Source organism: Podarcis cretensis (assembly GCF_951804945.1).
Source record: "Podarcis cretensis genome assembly, chromosome: 5".
Classification (NCBI taxonomy): Eukaryota; Metazoa; Chordata; class Lepidosauria; order Squamata; family Lacertidae; genus Podarcis; species Podarcis cretensis.
In genome coordinates, this window is record NC_137174.1 from 31,762,665 (window position 1) to 31,783,454 (window position 20,790).

The 20,790-nt window shown below is 44.1% G+C and overlaps 2 long non-coding RNA genes across 2 annotated transcripts in view; both read left to right on the forward strand.

Annotated features, from left to right (window-relative positions):
* The window catches only part of LOC307216357, a 621,279-nt gene that overhangs the window by 575,462 nt on the left and 25,027 nt on the right, over positions 1–20,790 (forward strand). The window lies entirely within an intron of this gene.
* LOC307216655 lies at positions 1,899–7,603 on the forward strand. The gene is made up of 3 exons (XR_013839253.1): positions 1,899–1,999; positions 3,504–3,631; positions 4,556–7,603. It is a non-coding gene; the product is annotated as an uncharacterized lncRNA (long non-coding RNA).

Sequence of the window (20,790 nt, forward strand, 5' to 3'; positions counted from 1 at the left end):
CTAGTAATAATATAAAATAGATTCCCAACAGATGAGGCTGCTCGGTTCTGATGAGGTGGCTCCCGCCTTCTAACATGCCGTTTTCCACTGTCCTTTGCAATCGGCAGATATCTTTAACCTTCTGGGGTTGCCATGCTCTGGCACACAGTTCCTGCTATGTTTTCCCCCCCTCTGCTGACAAACAAATCATTCTGTGACTGAAATCACCACTTGAGCATCCTTTCGAAAAACAAATTGTCGAGGAGACAGTAATCAATTCTGTGTCTCCATGTTATTACAGCTATAACGGACCCCTAAAAATTAACCTGTCTTTTGGGAATGCCCTTCAGCCAGAAGCGAGCAAATCTTATAAGAGCAGAAGATTCAGCCTTCGTCCCAGTCGAAGCAAGGGGTGAAGTTCTCCACTCTTCCTGCAAAACGAGGAGCTTGCAGATGGCTTGCGATGCATCTAGCCACAAATTTCTGCACATCCAAATAAATGCACCTGAACTTTAAAAATGAGGAGGGGCCACCACTGAAAAGGACAACACCTGCTTGCATGCAGAAGGCATTAGGTCCAATCCATGGCATTAGCAGCTTCAAAGGGCAACGGAACCCAGCTGCAGCATCTGAAATCATGCCTGAAACTATGGAGAGCTGCTATCAACCAGAATAGGGTATATATTGCAATGGTGTGCAGAAATAAACAGTCCGACGAGACTGCTGAAAGGATAAAGAAAACTTGGGTATAGGTTTTACATGTGGTCAAGATGGAGCCAATTAGTTAACACTAGCAGAAGCTGACTCATACTCAAAACCAGGCATCCCCAAACTCGGCCCTCCAGCTGTTTTGGGACTACAACTCATATCATCCCTAGATAACAGGACCAGTGGTCAGGGATGACGGGAATTGTAGTCCCAAAACAGCTGGAGGGCTGAGTTTGGGGATGCCTGCTCATAACAGACCTTGGAGAAGAAGCAGAAAGGAAGTAAGCCTGAGAGCATGTGATCTACTTTACCAACAAGCATACTAAAAGTGAATGGATCAGTGAGCTGAGCAACAGGTTGCCTTTCTATCACCCTCTACTGGCTCAGGTTGTTGTTGTTGTTTAGTTGTTTAGTTGTGTCCAGCTCTTCGTGACCCCATGGACCAGAGCACGCCAGGCACTCCTGTCTTCCACTACCTCCCACAGTTTGATCAAACCCATGCTGGTAGCTTCAAGAACACTGTCCTCTTGTCCTCTGTTGTCCCCTTCTCCTCGTGCCCTCCATCTTTCCCAACATCAGGGTCTTTTCCAGGGGGTCTTCTCTTCTCATGAGGTGGCCAAAGTATTGGAGTATCAGCTTCAGGATCTGTCCTTCCAGTGAGCACTCAGGGATGATTTCCTCAAGAATGGATAGGTTTGATCTTCTTGCAGTCCATGGGACTCTCAAGAGTCTCCTCCAGCACCATAATTCAAAAGCATCAATTCTTCGGCGATCAGCCTTCTTTATGGTCCAGCTCTCACTTCCATATATCACTACTGGGAAAACCATAGCTTTAACTGTACAGACCTATGTTGGCAAGGTGATGTCTCTGCTTTTTAAGATACTGGCTCAGGTACCTAAGTGCAAGCATTGTTGCTTTCCTTGCCCCACCTAATAGATTTAGTTTTGGACAAGGCAGCAGAGGACAAGTCTTCAGTTATCTTCGCAGCAGCTGTGCAGGGTTAGGTCAAATGCTGTGATGTGGAAGTACACATGCAACTGCAAAGGAAAGCCAAAAGGCAAGTGTTTGATATGTAGCTTTTCATATATGATAACGCAGGGGGGAGATGCTGGGTGTAGTTCTGAAGATGTCCACCACTATTACTGCCACCATACACACATACACTTACCTTCTTCCCCCAGGTCTCATGCAGGGGTGCTTGGAAAATTTGAATCCTGTCCATCCCATTGCAAATGGATCTTACCACTACCTCCTGGACTAATGTGTGGATTGGAACATAATTATTCTTTGGATTTCACACTTCTCCAAAGGGTGTGATGCGGCTCTTGATTCAGAAGAACGTGCCAATGTGCATTTAAAATGGGTATTTTAGGATCAAACACATTTAGAAATGCATGCACTGAAACGTATTTATTCGTTCCTTCAACTTTGAAGTGTTTTACCGGAGAGAGAATGGAGTGATGTGGTGGGTGTTAAGGAGATTGGTGAGCAATTGCATACTCGGAGGTTGCGTGCTCAGTTTTGTGCAGTGCAGACGTGTGGTTCGGTGTGGTGTGAATATGCAGATGAATGATTTTGGTGATCTTACTTTGTGGCTTTAAAAATATACTTATGATATGTTTAGGGTGCTTTGTTGCCTGTTGATGTTCCCTGGACTGTTAAGTTTTGCATATGGTTACATTGCTTAGAGGAATGTATTTAATGAAGTTAGATAACATGTGGGATTGTCATGATTAATAGTGACCATAGTAAGGTAAAGAGACCCCTGACCATTAGGTCCAGTCGTGACCAACTCTGGGGTTGCAGCGCTCATCTCACTTTATTGGCCGAGGGAGCCGGCGTACAGCTTCCGGGTCATGTGGCCAGCATGACTAAGCTGCTTCTGGCGAACCAGAGCAGCGCACGGAAACGCCGTTTAGTGGCCATAGTAGTTCTACCTTATTGTGTTTCAGTTAAAGGTTTTGTATTGCGTTCCTTAGAGATTTCTGCTGAGAGATTTCTGTTGAAATATGAAGCGGTGTATATAAAAGACATACATACCTATTTAAATAGCATGCTGCAAAAAAATTCAATTTAAATACAATTTTTGTGCATGTTTTTCCACCCTTTTTGGTAGATTACTGCAGAAATAGGATGGAACAAATATATGAGAAATAAGAGAAATAAATAGACTTGTTCATCCATTCCAAGTCCCTGGGATACAGGCCATATAAGTTCTTAACCTCAGTGGCATAGCGTGGGTTGTCAGCACCCAGGGCAAGGCAAGTAATTTGCGCCCCCTAACCCGTGGATTTGCGCCCCCTAACCCGTGGATTTGCGGCCCGTAACCCTAACCCCCAGATGTTGTGCCCGGTGCGGCTGGCCCCCCCCTGCACCCCCCCACGCTACGCCACTGCTTAACCTGAAACCTGAGGTACCACTTTAGCTAATGGGGCCTCCCACTGCCGCTGCGCTGCCGGCACGCGATTTCTGTTCTCATCCTGAAGTAAAGTTCTTAACCCAAGGTACTACTTCCAGGTTAGCGGAGTCTGTAATCCGAAGTGTTTGTAACCCAAGGTGTTTGTAACCCAAGGTACCATTGTATCATCTCCTGCACCAACCTCTGAAGCACAGCCAGCCTTCCAAATTCTAACATCTCCAAATTTCGCAGTGTGGTTCTCCAGCCAAATAAAGTTGACAAAAATGCCCATACTGGGATAAAGGTATATATTAGGGGAAATAGCATACCAAAAAAGAAAGGTGTACAGTACAAAAAATGCACACTAAAATGCTGACAATTTTCATCTGGACTTTTTAAAATTAATTAAAAAACCAGCATTGGTGTGAAAATATGCAGAACCAAACTTCAGATTGGAAAAAAGAGAGAGAGAAACTGAGAGAAACCAAAAGTGACTCATTTGCCCATCCCGAATCACAGCAAGCACCACCTGGACCTCTTGAGGAGTAAGTGCCATATTTTCAAGAGGTGAGACATGCTTTCCAGTTTAGATTATGGTGCTGGCTCAGTGTGTAGAGATGCACAACTATTTCATTTGCACTTCATATTTAAGCAAACCAGCCTGAATCACACTTTCCGGACTAATACACTGATGAGGGGGAAAATGTATTTTAGGGCAAAAGATGTATACAAAAATGCTAATTTTATGCAATATAAATATATTAAAGCTCAAAGTCTGCACCTGAATAAATGTAAAATGCATGATTTAAAATAATAATAATAATGGCATAATGATGAGGCAAAATAGTTTACTTATTATCTTTATATCCTGCCTTTCCTCCAAGAAACTGAAGGTTGTGTACGCATTTCTTTCCCTCTCCATTTTAACCTCACAACAACAACCTTGTGAGCAAGGTCAGGCCGAGAGATACTGACTGGCCCTCATTCAGCCATGAAGCCCAAGGTCACCCAGTGGGCTTCATGGCTGAGTAAGGATTTGAACCCTGGTCTCCCAGGTCATAGTCTGGCACTCTAACCATCACACCACACTGGCCCTTAGGAATGAACACATGTGAAACTAACAAGAACTAGGAAGAGACTGGCCTGCCCATTATCAGTTGTGTTCAGTGAGTCCTTGGCACCATACGCAGAGCTGTTCAGGCAGCCTAGCTTTACAAGGATGGCATCCCACCTGAGTCACTGTGCAGTGGCTCTAACAAGGTCACCTGAATGGTGCTTCAGATTGTCACCACAGTGCACGGAGCCTTCCTACCTTTTCTTTTTAATGGGCACACTTGTAGGAGAAATTAACAAAAATGTGGCCGATTGGGGAGGGGGTGGGGAAGAGAGATGAGTAAAGGTGCTATTTCATTAGATGTCAGGTTTCCTTGCTCTGAAAGCACTTTTGCTCTGGCACTTTTTTCCTGCAGGCGATGATAAAGCTACTGATTAAATTTTAAAGAAACTGTCTTTGAACAAGTCAAGAGCTGGAACTGTAGGGGAATACATTATTTAAAGGAGAGGCCACGTGACTTCCAGGCTCCAGCACAGATAGCACTTCTCCTGAAAGTCCCGGGCTGCAGAGTCTCTCCACCACATCACAGCACTACTTCCAAGTCACAAAGAAGAGCCCTGAACTCTGATATATGCTGAAATAACTCATTTGTTGCACCCTCTGACTGTAACTTTAACAAGGCTCCGTTTTTATAGCTAATACTCTGGAAAACTATAACTCCCGCTCTTTACGACAAAGCACAAAACTCTGCAGGAAAATGGGGGCAGGGTGTGTGTCACATGAGTTCATCTTGCCTTATCCATCAGGGCCCTAAACAGATTTTCCACATAAAAATATATATCGCATGATGCCTGTAAAAACAAACAAACCCAGCTGTAAATGGCTAAACGCCAGCTCAATGGTATGACACATTTGTGTGTGTGCAGATTTACGCAGCAAGATGACCGACGGTGTCACAGTGATTGATAAAACTCTTTTGGAAAGTTAAAATTGTGGTTGACGTTGCATCTCTTGTTAGGTGTGTTTGACCATGGATTTGTATTGTTTGAGCCAAAGGAAAGTAAGCCTAAGTGAGTTTTTAGGTGCATGCTGGACCAGGCCAAGATCTGGACAGGGTGGAGATTTGTCAAGGTTGAAAGCCTATAGCACCGGGCCTCAGTGAAGTCTGGAGCTCCTTGGGATTGGTAGGGTGGAAGGTAGGGAGGTCCAACAGTAGGTGGTGCAAGAGCAAATGTTAGGCAGAGCCAAGGAATTCTGGTTTTGTTCCTTTCCTCAGTGAATTCAAAGAGGAGGAAGCTGGCAGCCATTACCACTCCTTAGATTGGTTGTAAGTATAAGGATGTAGATAGGCTGGCTGAGGGCAGGCTGAGTTCAGTGCAGAAGTGCCCCATATGTCCTAATGGACCCAACTCCCCCAGCCAGCCCTACCATTGAGCAATTTGAGGCAGCCAGCTCAAAGTGGTGGTAACTGAGCTGTGTGTGTGTCCTCTGGCTTGCCCCATCCCCTCAACTCCCCTGAGGTGTGGTGGTGGTTGGTATCCCATCACCAGTGCTGAAAAAAAATTCTCAGCCACCAGCCTAGTTGGCCTCTGTTTCTAGAATTGAGCAGTCACATCTTGTCTTTCATTCCAGGTAGCAAATAACAAGCCCTGCCAGTAAAGCAAGGGTGGGGACCATGTGGTCCTCCATGTGTTGCTGGACTCCAAATCTCATCACCCACAGCCAGCTTGGAAATGGTCCAGGATGACGGGTGTTCAAGTTCAACATCATTTGTCGTTCCACAGGCTTCGCATCCCTGTTGTTAAAGGTGCTGGATGTAGCCTTATGTCTCTCTATCCAGGGGAGAAATAATCCCTGACAGTTGTCTGTCAGGAATTTGCTCCCTCAAGACGTAGTGGTGGCCACCAACGTGGACAACTTTAAAAGAGGATTAAACAAATTTGAGGAGGAAAAGGCTATGAATGGCTACAAACTTTGATGAATATGTTCCACCTCCACTGTCAGAAGAGTATGAACACCAGTTGCTGGGAGGGAACTGCACTTGGAGAACATGGTTGCACTTGTGTGCTTCTCATAGGGATCTGGCTAGGTTCTGTGAAGAGAGCACTGGACTACGTAGACTTTTGTCTTGTACTCTTCTTACGTTCTTATTCCTCGTGGTCACCTGGCATGCTCCCCAAATTTGGGAGGGTAAGTCCACCTTCACCAGCCAAGTCAACAACATGAAGCCCAAGTCTCATAAAGCAGACCTGCTCAAGATGTGACCCACCAACCACACCAGACATGTTCAGCGGTCGCACCCAGGGGGTTAATAAACATCCCAGGCTACACCTTCATCAGAAGCTGTAAAATCAAGAAGTTAATTGAGCTACTGATGGATTGCATACATGACTAGTGGTGGGTAGTGTTCAATTTGGTGGGTCATAAGCTATGGATGCCCACTGTAAAATCCCTGCATACCATAAAACCCTATGAATAGAATGGGGGTGGGAAGGAAGGAAGGAAGGAAGGAAGGAAGGAAGCCTTCAGTGGGACTGAATGGGTTAGCAGTATCCTTGCTTCCATTGCATTTCCCCCACCAGTTCAGACTTTTAAATCTGGATTCCAAAACTGGAAAGACACTTCACAAAATTACTGTCACCTTGATTATTTTCAATCTCTTTAAAGAGTGTCTACAGAACAGCAGGGTTCCGCTATCATTTTTCTGGTGCCAACCTCTACTAATTTTCCCCCCTTCAGATTTTTCAGGAAAATGTATTTTCCTTCCCAGAAATTGGATCAGATTGAAACTGCAGAGTGAGAAAGCAAAGCGGGCTTCTCAAAATGCTGTCGGCATCTCACAGGATTTTATTTATTTGTTTTGCATTTGGAAAGACTTCAAGACATATTATGGCTCGCCTTGGCCTCTTCTTCCTTTTAATTTGAAGTTACATTAAGGTGAAAAAATAATGTGATGTTTACATTTTTATTATTGTTGGCACCCTGCAGTGTGTAAAATAATCATAATCAGGGGGAATGATTACATCTGTAACATTTTGGTCAGAAAAGTAATGAGTTTCTTTTAAACCAATGAAATGGCTGCTTGATGTAGCTGGTTATTATGGAGTGGAGTGTAAAGCATGAATCAGTGCAAATCCCACAGATTAAAGGGGGTGCTTGTTCCTACTGTGGACCAATGGGGAGAGGGGAAGGATCATGCCAAAATTCAGTTTTTTTCTTGTGACTGTGAATGTGCTTTAAATGTATAGCATGGTTCTGACATGGGTGGTGCTGATTCAGCATCACCTAGTCTGTGCAATCCACCAGAAAACCATGGCATGAATCTCTTTGAACATCCCAGTCTCTGCACATTACAGGTTGCAGAAATTCCAGGGGCAGACACAGAGAACACAGTCCGTGCTGGGAGATGTTGCCATGTGTATCATGATTTGTGAATCTTGGTAAGGTTAAAAAAAAGGTAAAGGACCCTTGGGCGGTTAAGTCCAGTCAAAGGTGACTATGAGGTTGTGTCACTCATCTCGCTTTCAGGCTGGCGTTTGTCCACAGACAGCTTTCCAGGTCATGTGGCCAGCATGACTAAACCACTTCTGGCGCAATGGAACACCACGATGGAAACCAGAGCGCATGGAAATGCTGATTACCTTCCCGCCACAGCGGTACCTATTTATCTACCTGCACTGGTATGCTTTCAAACTGCTAGGATGGCAGGAGCTGGGACAGAGCAACGGGAGCTCACTCCGTCGCGGGGATTTGAACCACTGACCTTCTTATCAGCAAGCCCAAGTGGCTCAGTGGTTTAGACCACAGTGCCACCTGCATCTGGTCCAACACTTTAGGAAGCTTCGGCCCTGCTGATGGACAAAAGGGATATTGACAAACATTGCTGGGAATGATTTGCCTGGTGCTTGAGAGCCAGTGTGGTGTAGTGGTTAAGAGTGGTGGACTCATGATCTGGTGAACTTGGTTCGATTCCCCGCTCCTCCACATGCAGCTGCTGGGTGACCTTGGGCCAGTCACACTTCTCGGAAGTCTCTCAGCCTACCTCACCTCACAGTGTTTGTTGTGGGGGAGGAAGGGAAAGGAGATTGTTAGCCACTTTCAGACTCCTTCAGGTAGTGATAAAGCGGGATATCAAATCCAAACTTTTCTTCTTCTTTCAGCTGAACATCAGCTATACTAACAGCAGTAAATAATAAAAACAATTACAATTACAGCAGCATACATTGCTTTATTGTGTTTGAAGCACTTCACATATTTCACCTATTTGTAATACTTACAACAATCCTAAAAGGTAGATTACTTAACTGTTTTCCCGATATAGCAGAAGGGGCTAAGGCCAGCTAATGGGTTCATGGCATGCATTCAGACCAGGATCCATCTCTTATTCCCTCTGCTTCTTTAGCATCTCCGAGGTGCTGGAGGGGAGCCCAAGCTCCCTGAAAGCCCAAAATAAGCAGAGTTGCCGCAGAACAGAACAAATGGATTTGGAAACACTTTTGCTTTTGGCTCAGCAAAATGACATGGTTGAATATGCGACTCCTGTCTCATCTTCTGCAGGCGTGGAATGGATTTATTAAGAAGATTTTACCCCTTTCCTCCCCTCCAACCACATCTGCGCATCATAACTTTGGTATGTTGCTTTCCGAGGCAAAATATAAATGTGGTCTCTGCCTCTGCATCTCTGCCCCCAGTTCCACACCATCCATGCATGCAATCTTGGAGCTCCTTCATGCAAGGATTCTCTCTGCCCATCTTGATATTGTTAACTCTTAAACTGCCTTCAGGTGTTACAATAAGGTAAATTTAAGCATGTGAGGGGGAGGGGAGGCAAGCATGATAAATTCAAACCTGCTGCAGCAGCCATTCCCATTTGCCTTCCTTCTCAGGGTAGGCAAACATCTGCAACAGGGATCCTTTCATGTCTGTGGAGGCTCCCTGCTTATTTTAGAGAGCTAGAGAATTGGGAAAGGAATGATGATGATGATGATTTTACTATTTATACCCCGTGCATCTGGCTGGGTTTTCCCAGCCTCTCTGGGCAGCTCACAGCACATAAAAAATTGTAAAATGTACAATTCCAAGGGAAAACCCGCTCTTTAGTGATATATCAGAACAAATGGCAATCTGGTCAAAACCCAAATTCCAGTTAGCTCCGATTGAGCACTAAAGAGCAGTTTTTTCCCCAGGAGGGTGATGGAAGCAGCAGAACAAGGAGAGGTGTGGATAACCCAGTCTGTATATATGTATGTCTTTATTGTGAAATCACTTTGGGAAATGGGGCAAAAGCTTTAAATATGCTGTAAATATATGCTATAAATATATACACAGCCTGGGTATATGGGAGTTTCCTATGTTCCTGTCCCACGTGATGTGATTGCGTTAGGCTCTTCTTCTGTTTTCATAAAGTTCTGTTGAACTTTGAAAATATTTGTAAAACTGCACGAAGTCCATGAACTGCAAGTACAGGGCATTTCATACTATGTGCTTGTTTACTGGCTAAGGGTGAGCTGGGCAGAGGAGATGGCAAGGAAATGAGAGGAATTAGTAAATGAACAGATTGAAGCAACTGATATTCAGTTAAGGGTTGAAATGAAAATGAAGTGCTTTTACTGCCTTGACTCCAAAGAGCCAATATTCTTAAATAACGCTGGTGCCTGGCTGCTGTATAGGTCCACTAAATCAACTTCATTTGTTTTAAGCAAAGCTGTATCTATCTACTTACTTAACCAAAACCTACCCTAAGCACAACTCATCATGCAGGCAGGGAGACATTGCAGTGAGCTGAAAAACAGCTAAGCTGCAAATCTTGCAGGAGAAGGAATGGCGCGGCTGATCGAAAAGAAATGAAAGTTTCTGCAGGCAATGGAATCGAAACAAAATAAATGAGGTACAGGACACATTCACACTACCAAATTTCAATGTTGTTCCCTTTGGGAGAGAAGCGTGGGGGTGCGGAAATCTTCGGCAAATAATTCTTGTAGTAACAGCAATCCCCAGATTTGCAAAAATCTGACACTGGTTTTGAGGGGCATTTTCTTTTTCCAGTAGGGTGCTTCTACTGCAGTTGGAGGTGAAGCAAATGGATGAGGAGCTGAAGTATGAGATTAATTAGGCCATATGCACACTACCCCAGTGTAGTGTAGTTGTTAGGGTGTTGGACTAGGGCCTGAGAGACCAGGGTTCAAAACCCCACAGTCAAAGTCTCCCAGCTTAACCTACCTCACAGGACTGTTATGAGGATGAAATGAGATGGGGGAGAACCATGTGTGCCTCTTTAAGCTCCTTGGAAAACTGATCTGCTTTCCCCTCTACTCTGTCTTTCCTTCAGTGTTTTGTCTAGTTTGTAAGCCTGATGTAAGCAGGGCCTACCTTTCCTGTTTTTACTGAATTGAAGTGAGCTGCTTTGGCAACTGCAATTCCAATGTGGCAACTGCAATTCCAGAAAACTGGTTCAGTGGCAAAAGTGGACTCAGCCAGCAGGCAAGCCCATTCCTCATGGGCAACATTTGACAGGTGTGTGGGTCCACTCACCTGATGTCACAATGGCATCAGGTGACTCATTTTTCCCTGAGCAGTGCACTCTGAAGCCCGTTTGGGTCAGGTGATTGCCAGGGCTTCAAAGAACCACACACAGATCTATGCAAGCGCTGACTATTAACTGGTCAAAGGGACTTCAGAACGCATTGCCACTGTAAGCACTGGGGAAATATTAGCTCTCAGAGCAGTAGGTTAAGTGTTAGGCCAGCACAGCCTGTTGTCTATCATCACCACTATTTAGGCACATTTGTTTAAAAAGTCACGTGTCTGTTGCATGTTTCTGCACTAAATTAAAACATGAAAGGAAGGGGAAAGAAGGGAAATTTTAACTGAGCAAGTTTAATTGAGTAACACTCCTTGGCATAAGCTGAATTTGCACATAACAATAAGCCATGGTTTGTTTGTGTCATCTAAGCAAAGTTTTAACCATGTAACTATGATTTGCTCACGTCATCTTGCAGAACAGCAAATAAGCCCCACCTTCTTCCACCAAATCATGGCTTGCTCTTATTTCATGGTGAGTGTCTGGGATGGTCATACAAACCATGGTTAAGAAAGACAGTTGGGTTCAAACACAACGAGAAACCATAATTAAAACAAGCTGTAAATTGTAAGCTGCCAGCAAACCTTGCCTTCACATGATGGTTTTATTATTTATTGACAGAAAGAAAACCATAGTTAGTATGCTGGGCTAGGTATACACGCTCAAACCAACCATGGTTTGGTTTAACAAACCATGACTTGGCGTTGTGTGAACCAAGCTGATGCAAATCAAGACTAATCTGTGTCATGAGAACATAAGGAATGAACAAAGTATACAACAAAGAGAAACAAGAAGGTACAAAGTTATAAAAAGGAACAGCTATAGTCACAAAACAATACTGATGGAGCTTGAATGGTTTGCTGCTATGGAACAAAGTTTCGTGTCAATTGTATTCCAACCCATTGTCTGCTGGGGGAAATCAATGTCATTCAAAGACTCGCCCTTCAGTTTCCTGTACTCCCCCATTCCCAAAGGGTTCTTCTGAGCTGTGACCTTCCATGTCAGGAATTAGAAATGTGCCACTCATCACTCTCGGCTCAGAAAGGAAACAAACACATTATGTGCTAGTCTACTTCTCACCCACTCTGCTGGTGAGCACATCTGACTTCCCAGGCGACTGCAGGGGGTGCCCTGCTGGACTGTGACAGCGCGGCAGAGAGCCGCAAACTCCTTTACACCAAATCCTCTTCCACTTTAGAAATGCGCTGCAATGGACCACAAAACCTGGAGGGATGACAACGGCTAGGAAATGTCACAATCTTCTTTGTAAATGTGACACAAGCTGACTTGTGGGCGAAATTAACACAACTGGAAGAATTTGCTCAGCCTTGTCAGTGTAATGAAATGTGATCTGTGCCGCCAAATGCTGTGGCGTGGGCAAGTTTGGACCATGTTAGAGCAGCCGTGCCCTTTGGACAAGTGACTTCCTTGCAAAATTTAGAATAACCTTTGGAATACCATATGCCTCATAAACCGAGGCATATTATTATTTATTAAATTTCTATAAATGGTATGAATAAACTGTATGAATCTCATATCCATGTGAGGAAACACATTTTCTTTCTTTCTTTCCCAGTTTCTCCGCTGCCTGTCCTTAATGCTCGAGGCAGCTTGTAGTCTGTAGTTCAATGACGTATCCATTTAAAACAAATTAAAACATATTTTATAACAGGAGAAACATGATCAAGCTAGGACTTCACCAAATGTTTTGTTCTTAGGATGGAAAACTGTGAAGGAGACGGAATTATTTCCTGGTTGGGTTCGGGACAGACTTTTAAGCTTTGAGAATGTTCACCTTTTCTCTGTTGCCAGGGCTCACTGCCATTGTTCCAATATGCTGCAATGTCGGTGCTGTTCCTCCACTCTTCCAATTATTGCGTATTTTCTTGCTCAACTGATCACATTGGCAAACTCAACCAACTGGAGATCACATAGCAGGGGTCTGAGCAAGCAGCAACACTTTGAGGAGCACCCCAGCTCCTGTTGAGTTCAGTGAGACCCGGGTCATGGCAGAAGTGAGGTGGTGAAATGGGCTGGTCCACCCCAATCATGGTGGTAAATAGCCAAATGGATTTGAGTATGTTACCAAATAATTGAGGGCAAATGAAGTCAACTCAGAGTGAGGGCAATGTCTCCTAGGCCAGGCTGCAATCCTATGCACTTAAGTGCATTCTTTTTACTGGATAACCCAAACTGTTAGTAACACAATTTAGGACTGTGGTGTTCTTGTTGTTATAATGTATGGATTTTTACCTCAGGCGTGTCTCTTTAAAAAGAATTCCACTTATACTGTCCCAGCACAACATCTCCAGAAATCTCCTAGATTTACTATTTAATCAGAAGGAAATAACAGCAGGAGAAAGTCTGTGGGAAATTAAACATACACAAACATTAAGAAAGACAGTAAGTGATGTATACTGCCCAATGAAACTTTATAGTTTGTGACCGATAGCTGTATCTGAAAGTGTGATTTACGAGTTTGCATTAAGAGCTGGAATCTTTGTCTAAGCCCTATAAATAACACGTGCCGGTAACTCTTAAGGAACATTTTTCAGCTGGGCGCTAAACAGGCTAGGTAAATATTTTGAGGCAAAATAGGAAAATAAACAAACATTTAAGGCACAGCCAACACATATTTAAACCATCTGACTTCCTCCAAAAGGATCCTGGCAAGTGTAGTTTGTTAGGGGCACTGGGAATTGTAGATCTGTGGTGAGGAAACTACAGTCCTCGGGACTTGGGGTGGGGTTGGGGGAAGAGTCATGTGTTTTAAGTACGCATTGGGTGTGCTTTGACTGTATCTGCTGAAGTTTCCATTGGCAAAATACTTAATGGGTCTGATATCCTCCCCAGCCCTCCCCACCTTTTGCAACTTGTGTGCGTCTGGCAGAAATTCAATAGCTGCCATTCGGCCTGTACTGCTGCAGTTAATGGCCACCAGAAAAGAGATGACAGCCTTGATATCTAAGCAGGAGAACAATCATGCTCGGGAATCAGGAATTGTTACCCTGGGAACACCACTGTGTTTTGCTTGTGCAAAGAGACAGCAATTAAATGTTCGTGGCAACCAGAAAAACCTCTTCCACCGCAAGGACCTCTAGGAGTGGCTAGTTTGTCTTTCTTACAGTTGCACTAAGCCAGGAGAAAAAAAACAACCCCTCAAGTTTCAAGGTCACTTCCTTAAGACGCTCTGGGATGGTTCGCCACTCTTATCCCTCAAGGCGCATGAGAAGGCGGCATTCTCTGCTGCTGCAGCGTCTCCCCTGCCAATGAGTCTCTTTGTCCTTCTGGCTCTGGGGACATGATGGCACAAAGACTGGAGCCCAGTCAAAAGGACAGCTCTTCATCCAGTGAGCTGTGTAAAACTTGGAGTGGAAGAGGGGGGGAGATATTTCTGCCAGTCTCAGAATGAGAGCCTATTTCACTGCACGGCCATAAAATGCGGCAGTTCCTACCCTGCCCTTCTGGGACTTTGTGCGCATGAGTCCTGAGGTCTACAGGGTTATTTCCCAAGCGAGTTCTGCTAAGCAAGTGGAGAAGTCAATTTTTAGTCTGGGAGAATAGTAATTCAGATATCAATGAATATTGATCTCCCTTCTTGACCTAGGAAGGCATTCTCAGATTACTTCCAAAACGAAGGAAACTATACATTATTTATCCGCCTCTTAAAAGGCTCACTGTCCATTCTCTTCCTCAAGCCGCACAAAGAAATCTGGCCAGAAGGAGCGTTGGAGATGGGGAGGGAAGGAGGCACAATAATGACCTTTCCACCTCCCTCTTTAATAATAATAATAATAAACTCCTGCATTTATATTGGATATGTTTCTCATATACCGACATAGGAAACTATGCCCTATGCCAAGTCAAAGAATTGGTGCATCTAGTTCAGAATTCTCTGCACACATTGAGTGGCATTAACTCTCCAGGAATTCAGACCAGGGGCTTCCCAAACCAGCATACCTGGAGAAACTGGAGATGGAACCAGAGACCTTCTGCATGCAGATGATCTGCTACCGAGCTTCAGCCCTTCCTTTCCAAAAGTCAGATTCACAATCTCTATTCTGTTCCTTCCCACTACTCTTCATTTCTTTCTTCTCTTAGAAAAAAAACCAAAAAAACCAGAATCCCAAACTTTAAACCAGCTGCTACATACATGCAGCTGAAGAACCTGATGGAAAGGGAGATTAGGGGGTTGCTGGCAATCCTAATTAATTTAGAAGTGACACATTATATACCAAAAAACCACCAAGTTGTTCATAGGAAGCTGAACGGAAAGGGGAGGAGCCCAGGGAAGAATCTCCCCAATTGGCATTGGCCAGTCATGGGGCTCTGAGAGTTAATGAAGACAGATGAGCCCATCTACACTGCTGGCCTCTCGTTGCTAATGAAAATTATTTAATGGTAAAGCGCTGTCACTGGGAGGGCTGATTAATTAGCAAAGGAAGTAAGGAGAGGAGCTCTAATGGCATATCAGCTGCTAATAATAGAGATCCAATCAAGTCTGGTAGCCTATGTGTTAAAAGAGGAAGATAGAACAGCGCAGCTTTGCAGCTCACCTTCTGCACCAGCAGCAAAGGTGGCAGCGGGTGCCCTCGTCACCACCAGCGAGCAGCTCTGACCTCTGAATGAGAGGGGCACGGCCAAGATAAATCGCCATCTTCTCTGCAATTAACTTTGGCCTTGGATCCAAAAATCCATATGGCTCAGCACTTGAATGAAAGCACCGGGAGAGGCGCAAGGGTGCCTAGAAGACTTTGCATTGGATGGGGCCCAACTGCATGGGAAGGCTGTTGTTTCAGGTGGGTCCCTCCAGCACATTTCCTTTGCTGATGGAAAACAATGGACTGCTTCGGCAGGTGGTGCACTCTCCTTCACAGGAGATTTTTTTCCAAAGTAAAGGCTGGTTCAGTTTCTTCCTCTAGCTCTGGAATCCTCTCTGCCACAGACTCTCCCTGCTCACTTAGTCCTGTTACCTCTTCAGCTTCCGATGCCTCCTCTTCCCAGTCTTCTCCCTCTGACCACTCATTGTTGTCCCACCACCAATCCCCGGCTTCTGAACCTTCTTGGGGGTTCCCCAGCAGCTTCCTCCCACCGTTCCTCTGTGTCCAAACAGTCCATGACACTAAGCCTACTGAAATAATGCAACTGAGATTTTCTTCTTGATTTCTCAAAATAAAGATAATAAGTCAAATTTTGACTTATTTTCATTCAGTTCACCGCTTTCATAACCATCCATTTTTCTTTTCCTAGATCCAGAGAACTATGGAAGAACAACAAGCGGGGGGGGGGCAAGAAGGGAAAATATATTGTATTTTCTTCTGACTATTTTCATTGAGGCATTTTCACCCTTGTTGACTGTGGGGAGAGTTTTGTGGCAACACTGAGAAGTGTTTAAATCTTCCAAGGAAAATGTCATCCACTTCCAGGATATGCTGGGACCAATACATCACCGCAGCCTCAAAATACTTAAAAATAGGTTTTTAATAAGCTATGCATCGCCTGCGCTTTTAGAAGTCATCAGTTCAGCAGAGCAGTAAACCTTTCAGTTAATCCATATGGATTCCAGATTTTATTTGTATTTACTTGATTACTCGGGGGATAGCTCTCTCCAATTGTATGTGAGGCTCCCTTCAAATATCACAAAAGCAGCTGGTTAATGAAACTTCTGGATTTTAGGCCTGCTGCTAATTCATATGAACAGTTGTCTCAAGCTGTTTTGAGCACTGTGTTTTAATTGCCGTAACCTGCCCAGTGACTTTAGGGTGAAGGGCAGGCGAAGAAGGATTTTTAAATCCTCCACATGATTTCTGGCTAGGATTCATCCTTAGCAACTGCTATAAATGCTTCTTTCTTGCTAATGCATCAGTAAGGCAAGGATAGGGAGTATTTATGCCAGCTCCTAGGGAGTTTCAGACCCTCCCCAATTTATCCAGGCCTATCAGTTAGCACGGCCAATGGTAGGAGGTCAAGGATGAAGGAAACCTATGAGAGCAGGTCTTGTCTAGAACTGCTGGCATATGTAGTTTGCTGCCATGGGTCCAGTGGCAAATCTACACTGGTTGGTTATAATGCTAAAAATGAGTTATAAAAATGTGACACCAGAGGGCGCTGCAGGGCATATAACTTTTTTTAAAAATAGTCTTTCATAGTGTTTTTACAAATCAGTGTAGATCCAACTCAGGTCAAGGGGCAGCAGATTAAGAAGTTGGAAAACTGACATCCAATGGAGCAAAGAAAGATAAGCTAGGTCCCTTTTGCCCACAGCCCAAGCCCACTCCGGCCATGTCACAGAAGGAATCCTGAAGGGTTAAAAAATAATGGAAATGACCATTCTAGAGTTTCAAGGACGAAATGAGATTTGATCTACCTCTTCCCCGCCCCCCAAGGCGCAGCAGAGGAATAGCGAAGCCTTTAGTGTTCCACTCGCTTAAACTTACCTTTTGATGCTGACAAAAGGAGAGGTCTGAAATATTTTCTCTGCGTGGTGGGGGACATGTCTATTCAGCCCGATTTCCCTTTTCTACAATCAACCTGCTGGGTGCTGCTCCACAGGTACATGCGCAATATTCTGCAGAAACACAGTTACCCTCCAGCAGCAAGTGTACGATTTCTTAAAACGAGAGAAAGAAAGGACCTGAGGACAAAGCAGAATGGTAGCGGTCATAAACACGGCACAAATCATTACCTCTGACAGTTTTTTTCCTTTTATTTCCTTCCACTACCTATTTCCAAAGCCATTTTCCCACAATTTTTATTTATTTTTTATTTTGACCTATTTCGGCAGTTAATGAGCACACCACGCAATGTGGCTGCAGGCGCAGATTTACGCACAAGTTAAGTAAACTACAGTTTAGGGCTTCCGATTATGAAAGGTCTCAACAATTTTCTTTTAAAAAACACACTAAATTTCAGTGACGTCGCTCTTAAAAAAAATCACAAAAGAATGTGCTTTTAAATGTTATGTCATGTGCAAAACACAGTTGTGTTTCTGTGTAACTGTTCCCAGGTTGCTGCTGTGAAAAGCTCCCATATATGCTAACTAAGAAATCATAAGGTGTTTTCATTTAAAAGCAGTGCATTTTTTCTGAGGGGACGCAGGGGGATGCATACCCCTAAACATTTTGTGAATCTAAGTTTGGCCTCATTGAGGGGCAGTATTTCAATATGAGTAGGAAAATGAGAGTACCCCGAAACATTTTTTTTAGGAAAAAAAGCACTGTTTAAAGGCATTTCACGGCTTATTGTAATATATAGGTTTAAATTAGATTGTAATGTTTTAGTTGTATCCCCACCTATGTGCAGGTATAAATGCAAATATAAAAGTATATCATTTATATTTTCATTGCCTTCTCTGTTAGAATAATGCACATTTTGTTTTGCAATGCAAACTTGACCAAGCTTAGTGCCTCAGCATGTCCCTGGGGAGCTGCTTTCAACATATTACTTGGTTCTACTTTCCATGCAGGGTGGAGAATTCAGGGCAGACTTCGCTATACATTGCAGCTGATCCAGTCTGCAGCTGCTGTTTCCTGGAGTTTCCTCTCCTGACCCCCCCCCCCCAAATGGATGGGATACAAAGTTGGTGACTGGTTGCAAGGGAGCAGAATGCATTTGTACCTTTAGGAGTAATATAAAGGTAAAGGTAAAGGGAACCCTGACCATTAGGTCCAGTCGTGGCCAACTCTGGGGTTGCGGCGCTCATCTCACTTTACTGGCCGAGGGAACCGGAGTACAGCATGACTAAGCCGCTTCTGGCGAACCAGAGGAGCACACGGAAATGCCATTTACCTTCCTGCCGGAGCAGTACCTATTTATGTACTTGCACTTTGATGTGCTTTCGAACTGCTAGTTTGGCAGGAACAGGGACCGAGCAACGGAGCTCACCCCATCGCGGGGATTCGAACCGCTGACCTTCTGATCGGCAAGTCCTAGGCTCTGTGGTTTAACCCACAGCACCACCCGCATCCCATTGCTGGAGGTAGCATGCCTCTAAATACCAGCTGCTAGGACTCACAAGCGGAAAAATAGTGCTTAGATCTTTATTGCAGGCTTCCCAGAGGTATCTGATCGGCCATTGTGAAAACAAAATGCTGGGCTAGATGGGCATCTGACCTGATTCTTATAGACTTATATAATTGTAGAGTTGGAAAGGGACCCTTAGGGTCATCTAGCGCAATGCAAGAATCTCAGCTAAAGCACCCATGACAGATGGCTATCCAACCTTAAAAACCTCCAATGTTCTGATGATGGTAGTATCATTCTTACTTTTGTTTTCTAGCTTTCTTCCAACATGGATCCCAAAGTATCATATATGTGGATTCCAAGGGGTCTCAAATCTAGACACTGACTAGACCAGACTCATATCTCCTTAACCTTCAAGAAGGTGGTGGTCTCCCCTGCCTTAAGAACATCCTCAGCATTTACACAAGACTTCTTCATTTCTCCTTATCAAGATTATTCATAGCCAACCTTTCAGTCTAAAAGGTTCTCAAAGCAGGGTACATTTGACATTAAAAATGTGAAAGCTGCAGATAATATTTGCTATGTTGGCCTTTGGAAGCTTTGGATTATGAGCAACCCATCCATTTGTTGTGATGCTTAACCCTGTGGATTTTTGTAATCATTCACTGATGTGTGTTGTCATGCATTATTTGCTTAAATGAGATTATAATGCTACTGAGCATCTTGCAAAGTGCTTTCAAGTGTTTGAGGCACTTTGCCAGCATTACCTCAGCGATGCTTGCTTACAACAGTCCTACCATTATCAGATGGGATGAGGGGCTAAGGAAAAGTCACTTGCCTGAGACGGTAATCCCTGTGCACTCTTACCTGTGAGTGAATTCAGTGAGACCTACTTCTCAGTAAAGTGACGCAGGTGGCGCTGTGGGTTAAACCACAGAGCCTAGGACTTGCCGATCAGAAAGTCGCGGTTCGAATCCCCGCGACGAGGTGAGCTCCCGTTGCTTGGTCCCTGCTCCTGCCAACCAAGCAGTTCGAAAGCACGTCAAAGTGCAAGTAGATAAATAGGTACCACTCCAGCGGGAAGGTAAACGGCATTTCTGTGTGCTGCTCTGGTTTGCCAGAAGCAGCTTAGTCATTCTGGCTACATGACCTGGAAGCTGTATGCCGGCTCCCTTGGCCAATAAAGTGAGATGAGCGCCGCAACCCCAGAATCGGCCACGACTGGACCTAATGGTCAGGGGTCCCTTTACCTTTTTACTTCTCAATAGCTATGTATAAGACTGCCTGATCATACCTGTTGAATTCATAATAGAAAAAGCCATTGCCTGATTCACTCTGTCCCTGAGAGACAAATCTGATCTGTTGCAAGTTCTGTCATTAAGATATCCCATAATGACGTTGGTTTTGTTGGAGGTAAAGATAATAGCAGCCACAGATGGGGGTGGGCAAATGTGATCAAGTTTATGTATGATGCAGAAGGGGGGGGGGTTGCATTCTGATCAGGTTTTTGATAATGGCATGGTGACTAACCTTTCTCCCATGCTATTTTCCCTAATTAACATTGCTACCCTGAAGCTGTATGTTCCAAAACCAAAGCGTTCCAAAACCAAGGTGCGCTCTGCCATAGAAAGAAACGCAAAATGGATTAATCTTTTCCAGACTTTTAAAAACAACCCCTAATACAGCAATTTAACATGAATTGTACTATCTTAGAAAACCACTGATCCATAAAATGAAAGCAACAAACAAAGTACTGCAGTCACACAAGCAATCAAGCAATCAGTAGCTGAACTGGGTTCCACACAGTCACAAAAACAAAACAAAAAGAGCCACAAAAACAAAAACACAAAATAGATAGCAAAAGCAGACAGACCTCAGCATAACACTCAAATCGTCAGTGTAACACTCAGTATGGAAATGTGGCTCTCAAAACGGAAGTGCGGCACTCAAATCGGAAGTGTAACACTCAAAATGGAGCACATTTGGCTTCTGAAAAAAGTTCGCAAACTGGAACACTTACTTCTGGGTTTCCAGTGTTTGGGTTCCAAGTTGTTTGAGTACCAAGGTACCACTGTATTTGCATCGTTATGGAACAACGCTTACAGGTA